The sequence below is a fragment of the Castor canadensis genome, chromosome 2, assembly GCF_047511655.1.
Source record: "Castor canadensis chromosome 2, mCasCan1.hap1v2, whole genome shotgun sequence".
Lineage (NCBI taxonomy): Eukaryota > Metazoa > Chordata > Mammalia > Rodentia > Castoridae > Castor > Castor canadensis.
Window position 1 is genome coordinate 13,468,299 of NC_133387.1, and position 7,989 is coordinate 13,476,287.

A 7,989-nucleotide genomic window follows, 5' to 3' on the forward strand; every position below is an offset into this window, starting at 1 on the left:
CAGAAAGCCCATAACTGTCTACCATAAAAATAAATATAATAATTTGAGAAAAATTTTGCGCCAAAATTTAATAGTAAATGAGAAACTATAAATAGGAAATTATGTAAATGTAGAAAAATGTGGTATCAGTTAAAAGTATCTAAAACACTTCATAAATATTTCATGCTATACATTTGATGAAGACCATAGTCTGAGGGATAATCTTTTAAACTACTTATAATACATAGTGTCAGTTTGACAATATAAATCAGTAAGTTCAATAATGCTTATTAAAGGGAATTTGGTCTAAAAGGTAGTTGTTACTGTATTTGTCTTTCTTCTATAAGCCACTGTAAAATTTGAGAGAAATTTTAAGGCAACTGTTTTCAGACATTAGACAATAGTAAGTAGAGGATTATATCATCATAGGATGGAAGAAACAAGGAAAGGGGCTTCACTATTGCCCCAAGACTCTGTGTTGGTATAATTTCTGGACTGCAGCATAAAGGACATTGAGTCCACATAGGGTTCGGGGATCTTTCTGGGGGAGAGAGGCACAGTCAGAGTTCAGGGATGGGGAGGGGGGCACTGCTTGTAGGGGTAAGCCACTGCAGAGAAGGAAGCTGTGTAAGACCTCCACACATTGCAAGGGGTCCCCTTATATCTTTAGTCAAATACTAAAACAGAAATGCATAAAGAGTTTCTGTAACACCCAGCAGAGAGCTGTTGTTGAGAGCTGTAAGAAGAAAAGAGGTTCTGGAAATCACACAGACCAGAGAGACATGAATTCTGACAAGTTAAAATGGAGAAGCCTCCCTGAAAGCCTGGCAATGCTGCTGGAACCTCAGAGGATCACTGCTTAAGAGAACTACTTAGTTCTAGAATAGGACTCATCGTAGAATTGTCCAACAAATTCCAAAAGCCCAAAAAGGATCTAACTGATCTTCCATTAAGTTAGATTCTCCATTTCAGAGGAAAACATATTAGTACTATCACAATAAGAGGGGAAAACAAGATTTTCAACAGTGTATCATCCACAATTTCAGTTTTGAAATGAAAAGGTATTAGATATTGCTCACAAAATCTTCACCGTGGTTGAGCTGATAAGGTGGTGAGATATAGAGAATGATGGAGTAATGGCAGAGTCCACTGACTCATGTTCAGGCTTTATGATGACTGAGCCCTACTAAGAGGCTTAACATTCAGTTAGTTATTCAGAAAGAGATGATACATGGTGATATCTGTCAGCACAAGTTTATGATGGATTGTGTTGTTTAATATCAAATGTGCAGAGATTTAGGTAAGATAGAAGCCTAGGATATATAGATTCAAGTCAGGCAAACGATTTCACACACACACACACACACACGCACACACACACAGAGTTTCTTCTATTTGGAACAGTTAATTCTAAAATACACACAATAAAAATATATTTCATATCAAATTCATGATGGTCTGGATTTATGTTATTGCTCAAAAATTTGTGCTCAAAAGATGGTAGAATTTCTTCAATGTACAGTTCCCTATAGATTCAAAGCATCACAAAAATATCTCACAGGATATCCATAGTAACACATATAATTACAAAAGTACATTTTCTGTGGAATTTGTTACAATATGCAAGGATATTTGTCTGTCTCTAAAACTGACATAATGGGTGGGGAAATATGAACCAGATTCATATTTGAGTAATCTGTGGCATCCACCTCATAAACACAAATAACTTCTAAGTTACGGATATTGCTGGAAGCCCTTTCTGGGGTCAACTTTTCTAAGTTTATGTCACTCCAAACAGCTAGGGAAGGACATTGTGATGGAGTGCAGCAGTGTCTGGGATCTAAATCTCAGTGCAGGTGCTGGAAGAATATCAGGAAAGCACACCCCTGGGGGAAGTCTGGGTACAGAAAACATCTGAAATGATTCAGATAGATAGTAATTTAGTCATACTCACTTGGAGCATCTTATAAATCATGGAGGTCTGATGTTGGAGTTTGATTTGTCCAATTAACTTAACTTGTGAGCATGTCAACAAAAGGAACTCAGAGTTCAAGATGTGTATTCATCAACAAGAACTGTGACCAGACCCAATGCTAGTGTTATAGAAACAGGGTCCTGAAAGAACTTCCAAGAGATAACATGGATGCAGTGATGAAAAGCAGGACTGAGATTTCTTTGAAAATCTTGAAGAAACTGAGGCAGTTATAAAAAGAAGTCAACATTTTCAGATATTCAACCACCTCTAGGGAAAACAAAAATGCATCTCAAATTAATCTGGTTTAGATTCTTGAAGACCTTCATATTTCCCGGATACTACTGCTAGGGACAGTGCATCAGTGATAACATGGTGAGGTCATGATGCAGGCAGTTTCCACATCTGTGGACTCAGGCAGCCAGCAAAAAATAATCTTTTCTGTCTATTCCAACTGTACCTCCATATTGTAAGAGGTGAAATTTAGTTTTGAATCTTAAAAAAGATATTTTATTTTTGATTCTCAAAAAAGTATTAGATATGGGAAGAAACAGGAAAATATTATGCATGCATAGAAATAGGCAGTAGAAAACAACCATGAAATAGTACAGCTGTTAGAAACTTCAGATGAGAATTTTTAATGAGCTACTATCAATATATATTCAATGACTTAAAGGGGAATATGGTATTAACCTAATAAACTGATAAGACATATTAATCTATGGCAATCAAGACAAAAACAGAAAAAGCAGAAGCAACCATATAAGTGATAAAAGAGAAGTATCTTAATAGTTGCAATAGGCATGAAAATACTGATAAAATAGAATAAATATGCCGATAAATTCCATAACATGGATAAAAGGAAATTATTTGAAAAACATAATTTACCATGCTGATTCAAGATGAAATAAGAAATGTGAAGAACCTTATTTGCAAGAAATTGAAGTTTGTTTATCAAGAGTATTTTCTCGAAGGAAACTATAAATGATGAATTCTATACAAATTTAAAAAATGAAAATCAGCTTTACATAAACTTCTAAAGAAATCAAAAGACTGGTGTAGCTGTTGATTCCATTGCTCTGAGTGCCTATTTTTGTGCCAGTACAATGCTGGTTTTGTTACTAAGGCTCTGTAGCATAAGCTGAAGTTAGGCATTGTGCTATCTTCCACATAGCTCTTTTGGCCTGGGATTTCTTTGGTTCTTTAAGTTCTTTTGTTCTTTCATGTGAATTTTAAAATTAATTTCCTATTTCTGTGAAAAATAACATTGGAATTTTGATGGTGATTTCTTTTTTTTTTTCATTTTTCTTTTATTATTCATATGTGCATACAAGGTTTGGGTCATTTCTCCCCCCTGCCTCCACCCCCTCCCTTACCACCCACTCCGCCCCCTCCCTCCTCCCCCCCCAATACCCAGCAGAAACTATTTTGCCCTTATTTCTAATTTTGTTGTAGAGAGAGTATAAGCAATAATAGGAAGGAACAAGGGTTTTTGCTGGTTGAGATAAGGAAAGCTATACAGGGCATTGACTCACATTGATTTCCTGTGCATGGGTGTTACCTTCTAGGTTAATTCTTTTTGATCTAACCTTTTCTCTAGTACCTGTTCCCCTTTTCCTATTGGCCTCAGTTGCTTTAAGGTATCTGCTTTAGTTTCTCTGCATTAAGGGCAACAAATGCTGGCTAGTTTTTTAGGTGTCTTACCTATCCTCACCCCTCCCTTGTGTGCTCTCGCTTTTATCATGTGCTCATAGTCTAATCCCCTTGTTGTGTTTGCCCTTGATCTAATGTCCACATATGAGGGAGAACATACGATTTTTGATCTTTTGGGCCACGCTAACCTCACTCAGAATGATGTTCTCCAATTCCATCCATTTACCAGCAAATGATAACATTTCGTTCTTCTTCATGGCTGCATAAAATTCCATTGTGTATAGATACCACATTTTCTTAATCCATTCGTCAGTGCTGGGGCATCTTGGCTGTTTCCATAACTTGGCTATTGTGAATAGTGCCGCAATAAACATGGATGTGCAGGTGCCTCTGGAGTAACAGTCTTTTGGGTATATCCCCAAGAGTGGAATTGCTGGATCAAATGGTAGATCGATGTCTAGCTTTTTCAGTAGCCTCCACATTTTTTTCCAGAGTGGTTGTACTAGTCTACATTCCCACTAACAGTGTAAGAGGATTCCTTTTTCCCCGCATCCTCGCCAACACCTGTTGTTGGTGGTGTTGTTGATGATGGCTATTCTAACAGGGGTGAGGTGGAATCTTAGTGTGGTTTCAATTTGCATTTCCTTTATTGCTAGAGATGGTGAGCATTTTTTCATGTGTTTTCTGGCCATTTGAATTTCTTCTTTTGAGAAAGTTCTGTTTAGTTCACTTGCCCATTTCTTTATTGGTTCATTAGTTTTGGAAGAATTTAGTTTTTTAAGTTCCCTGTATATTCTGGTTATCAGTCCTTTGTCTGATGTATAATTGGCAAATATTTTCTCCCACTCTGTGGGTGTTCTCTTCAGTTTAGAGACCATTTCTTTTGATGAACAGAAGCTTTTTAGTTTTATGAGGTCCCGTTTATCTATGCTATCTCTTAGTTTCTGTGCTGCTGGGGTTTCACTGAGAAAGTTCTTACCTATTCCTACTAACTCCAGAGTATTTCCTACTCTTTCTTGTATCAACTTAAGAGTTTGGGGTCTGATATTAAGATCCTTGATCCATTTTGAGTTAATCTTGGTATAGGGTGATATACATGGATCTAGTTTCAGTTTTTGGCAGACTGCTAACCAGTTTTCCCAGCAGTTTTTGTTGAAGAGGCTGCTATTTCTCCATCGTATATTTTTAGCTCCTTTGTCAAAAGATAAGTTGCTTATAGTTGTGTGGCTTCATATCTGGATCCTCTACTCTGTTCCACTGGTCTTCATGTCTGTTTTTGTGCCAGTACCATGCTGTTTTTATTGTTTTTGCTTTGTAATATAGTTTGAAGTCAGGTATTGTGATACCTCCTGCATTGTTCTTTTGACTGAGTATTGCCTTGGCTATTCGTGGCCTCTTGTGTTTCCATATAAATTTAACAGTAGATTTTTCAATCTCTTTAATGAATGTCACTGGAATTTTGATGGGAATTGCATTAAACATGTAGATTACTTTGGGGAGTATCGACATTTTTACTATGTTGATTCTACCAATCCATGAGCATGGGAGATCTCTCCACTTTCTATAGTCTTCCTCAATCTCTTTCTTCAGAAGTGTATAGTTTTCCTTGTAGAGGTTTTTCACATCTTTTGTTAAGTTTACACCTAGGTATTTGATTTTTTTGAGGCTATTGTAAATGGATTTGTTTTCATACATTCCTTTTCCGTTTGCTCATTGTTAGTGTATAGAAATGCTAATGATTTTTCTATGTTGATTTTATATCCTGCTACCTTGCTATCTATTGATGATTCTGAGTAGAGTTTTTTGGGTCTTTAAGGTATAGGATCATGTCGTCTGCAAATAGGGATATTTTGACAGTTTCTTTACCTATTTGTATTCCTTTTATTCCTTCTTCTTGCCTAATTGCTCTGGCTAGGAATTCCAGTACTATGTTGAATAGGAGTGGAGATAGTGGGCATCCTTGTCTGGTTCCTGATTTTAGAGGGAATGGTTTTAATTTTTCTCCATTAAGTATAATGCTGGCTGTAGGTTTGTCATATATAGCTTTTATAAGGTTGAGGAACTTTCCTTCTATTCCTAGTTTTCTTAGAGCTTTTATCATGAAATGATGTTGGATCTTATCAAAGGCTTTTTCTGCATCTATTGAGATGATCAAGTGGTTTTTGTCTTTGCTTCTGTTAATGTGGTTTATTACGTTTATTGATTTTCATATGTTGAACCACCCCTGCATCCCTGGGATGAAGCCTACTTGGTCGTGGTGAATAATCTTTTTGATGTGTTGCTGAATTCGGTTTGCCATTATTTTGTTGAGGATTTTTGCATCAGTGTTCATTAAGGAGATTGGCCTGTAGTTCTCCTTTTTGGAGGTGTCTTTGCCTGGTTTTGGGATAAGTGTAATACTGGCTTCATAAAATGTGTTAGGCAGTTTTCCTTCCCTTTCTATTTCGTGGAACAGTTTAAGGAGGGTTGGTATCAGTTCTTCTTTAAAGGTCTGATAGAATTCAGCAGAGAATCCATCAGGTCCTGGACTTTTCTTTTTGGGGAGACTCTTGATTGCTGCTTCAATTTCATTTTGTGTTATAGGTCTATTCAGGTGATTAATTTCCTCTTGGTTCAGTTTTGGATGATCATATGTATCTAGAAATCTGTCCATTTCTTTTAGATTTTCAAATTTATTTGAACATAGGTTCTCAAAGTAGTCTCTGATGATTTCCTGGACTTCCATGGTGTTTGTTGTTATCTCCCCTTTTGCATTCCTGATTCTACTAATTTGGGTTTTTTCTCTCCTCATTTTAGTCAGGTTTGCCAGGGGTCTATCGATCTTGTTTATTTTTTGAAAGAACCAACTTTTTGTTTCATTAATTCTTTGTATCGTTTTTTTGGTTTCTATTTCATGGATTTCAGCTCTTATTTTTATTATTTCTCTCCTTCTATTTGTTTTGGGATTTGTTTGTTCTTGTTTTTCTAGGAGTTTGAGATGTATCATTAGGTCATTGATTTGGGATCTTTCAATCTTTTTACTATATGCACTCATGGCTATACACTTTCCTCTCAAGACTGCCTTAGCTGTGTCCCATAGGTTCCGGTAGGTTGTGTTTTCGTTTTCATTGACTTCCAGGAACTTTTTAATTTCCTCTTTTATTGCATCGATGATCCATTCTTCATTAAGTAATGAGTTATTTAGTTTCCAACTGTTTGCATGTTTTTTGTCTTTACTTTTGTTGTTGAGTTCTACTTTTACTGCATTGTGGTCAGATAGTATGCACGGTATTATTTCTATTTTCTTATATTTGCTGAGGCTTGCTTTGTGCCCTAGGATATGATCTACTTTGGAGAAGGTTCCATGGGCTGCTGAGAAGAATGTATATTGTGTAGAGGTTGGATGAAATGTTCTGTAGACATCTACTAGGTCCACTTGATCTATTGCATATTTTAGATCTTGGATTTCTTTATTGAGTTTTTGTTTGGATGACTTATCTATTGATGATAATGGAGTGTTAAAGTCTCCCACAACCACTGTGTTGGCGTTTATGTATGCTTTTAGGTCTTTCAGGGTATGTTTGATGAAATTGGGTGCGTTGACATTGGGTGCGTACAGATTGATGATTATTATTTCCTTTTGGTCTATTTCCCCTTTTATTAGTATGGAATGTCCTTCTTTATCTCGTTTGATCAATGTAGGTTTGAAGTCTACTTTGTCAGAGATAAGTATTGCTACTCCTGCCTGTTTTCGGGGGCCATTGGCTTGGTAAATCTTCTTCCAGCCTTTCATCCTAAGCATATGCTTATTTCTGTCGGTGAGATGAGTCTCCTGTAAGCAACAAATTGTTGGATCTTCTTTTTTAATCCATTTTGTCAAACGGTGTCTTTTGATGGGTGAATTGAGTCCATTAACATTAAGCGTTAGTACTGATAGGTATGTAGTGATTCCTGCCATTTAGTTGTCTTAGTTGTTTGAAGGTTTGATTGTGTGTACCTAACTTGATGTTACTCTCTACTGTCTTGCTTTTTCTTATCCTGTGGTTTGGTGCTGCCTGCCTTTTCATGGTTAAGTTGGGTGTCACTTTCTGTGTGCAGGATCCCTTGCAGAATCTTTTGTAATGGTGGCTTTGTGGTCACATATTGTTTTAGTTTCTGCTTATCATGGAAGACTTTTATTGCTCCATCTATTTTGAATGATAGCTTTGCTGGGTAGAGTATCCTGGGGTTGAAGTTATTTTCATTCAGTGCCCGGAAGATCTCACCCCACGCTCTTCTTGCTTTTAATGTTTCTGTTGAGAAGTCTGCTGTGATTTTGATGGGTTTACCTTTGTATGTTACTTGTTTTTTCTCTCTTACAGCCTTCAATATTCTTTCCTTAGTTTCTGAACTTGTTGTTTTAATGA

General features: G+C 36.5%; 1 pseudogene; it reads left to right on the forward strand.

Annotated features, from left to right (window-relative positions):
• The first annotated feature begins 1,115 nt into the window (after window positions 1–1,115).
• LOC141416909 (60S ribosomal export protein NMD3 pseudogene) lies at window positions 1,116–2,060 on the forward strand (annotated as a pseudogene).
• Window positions 2,061–7,989: the final 5,929 nt, after the last annotated feature.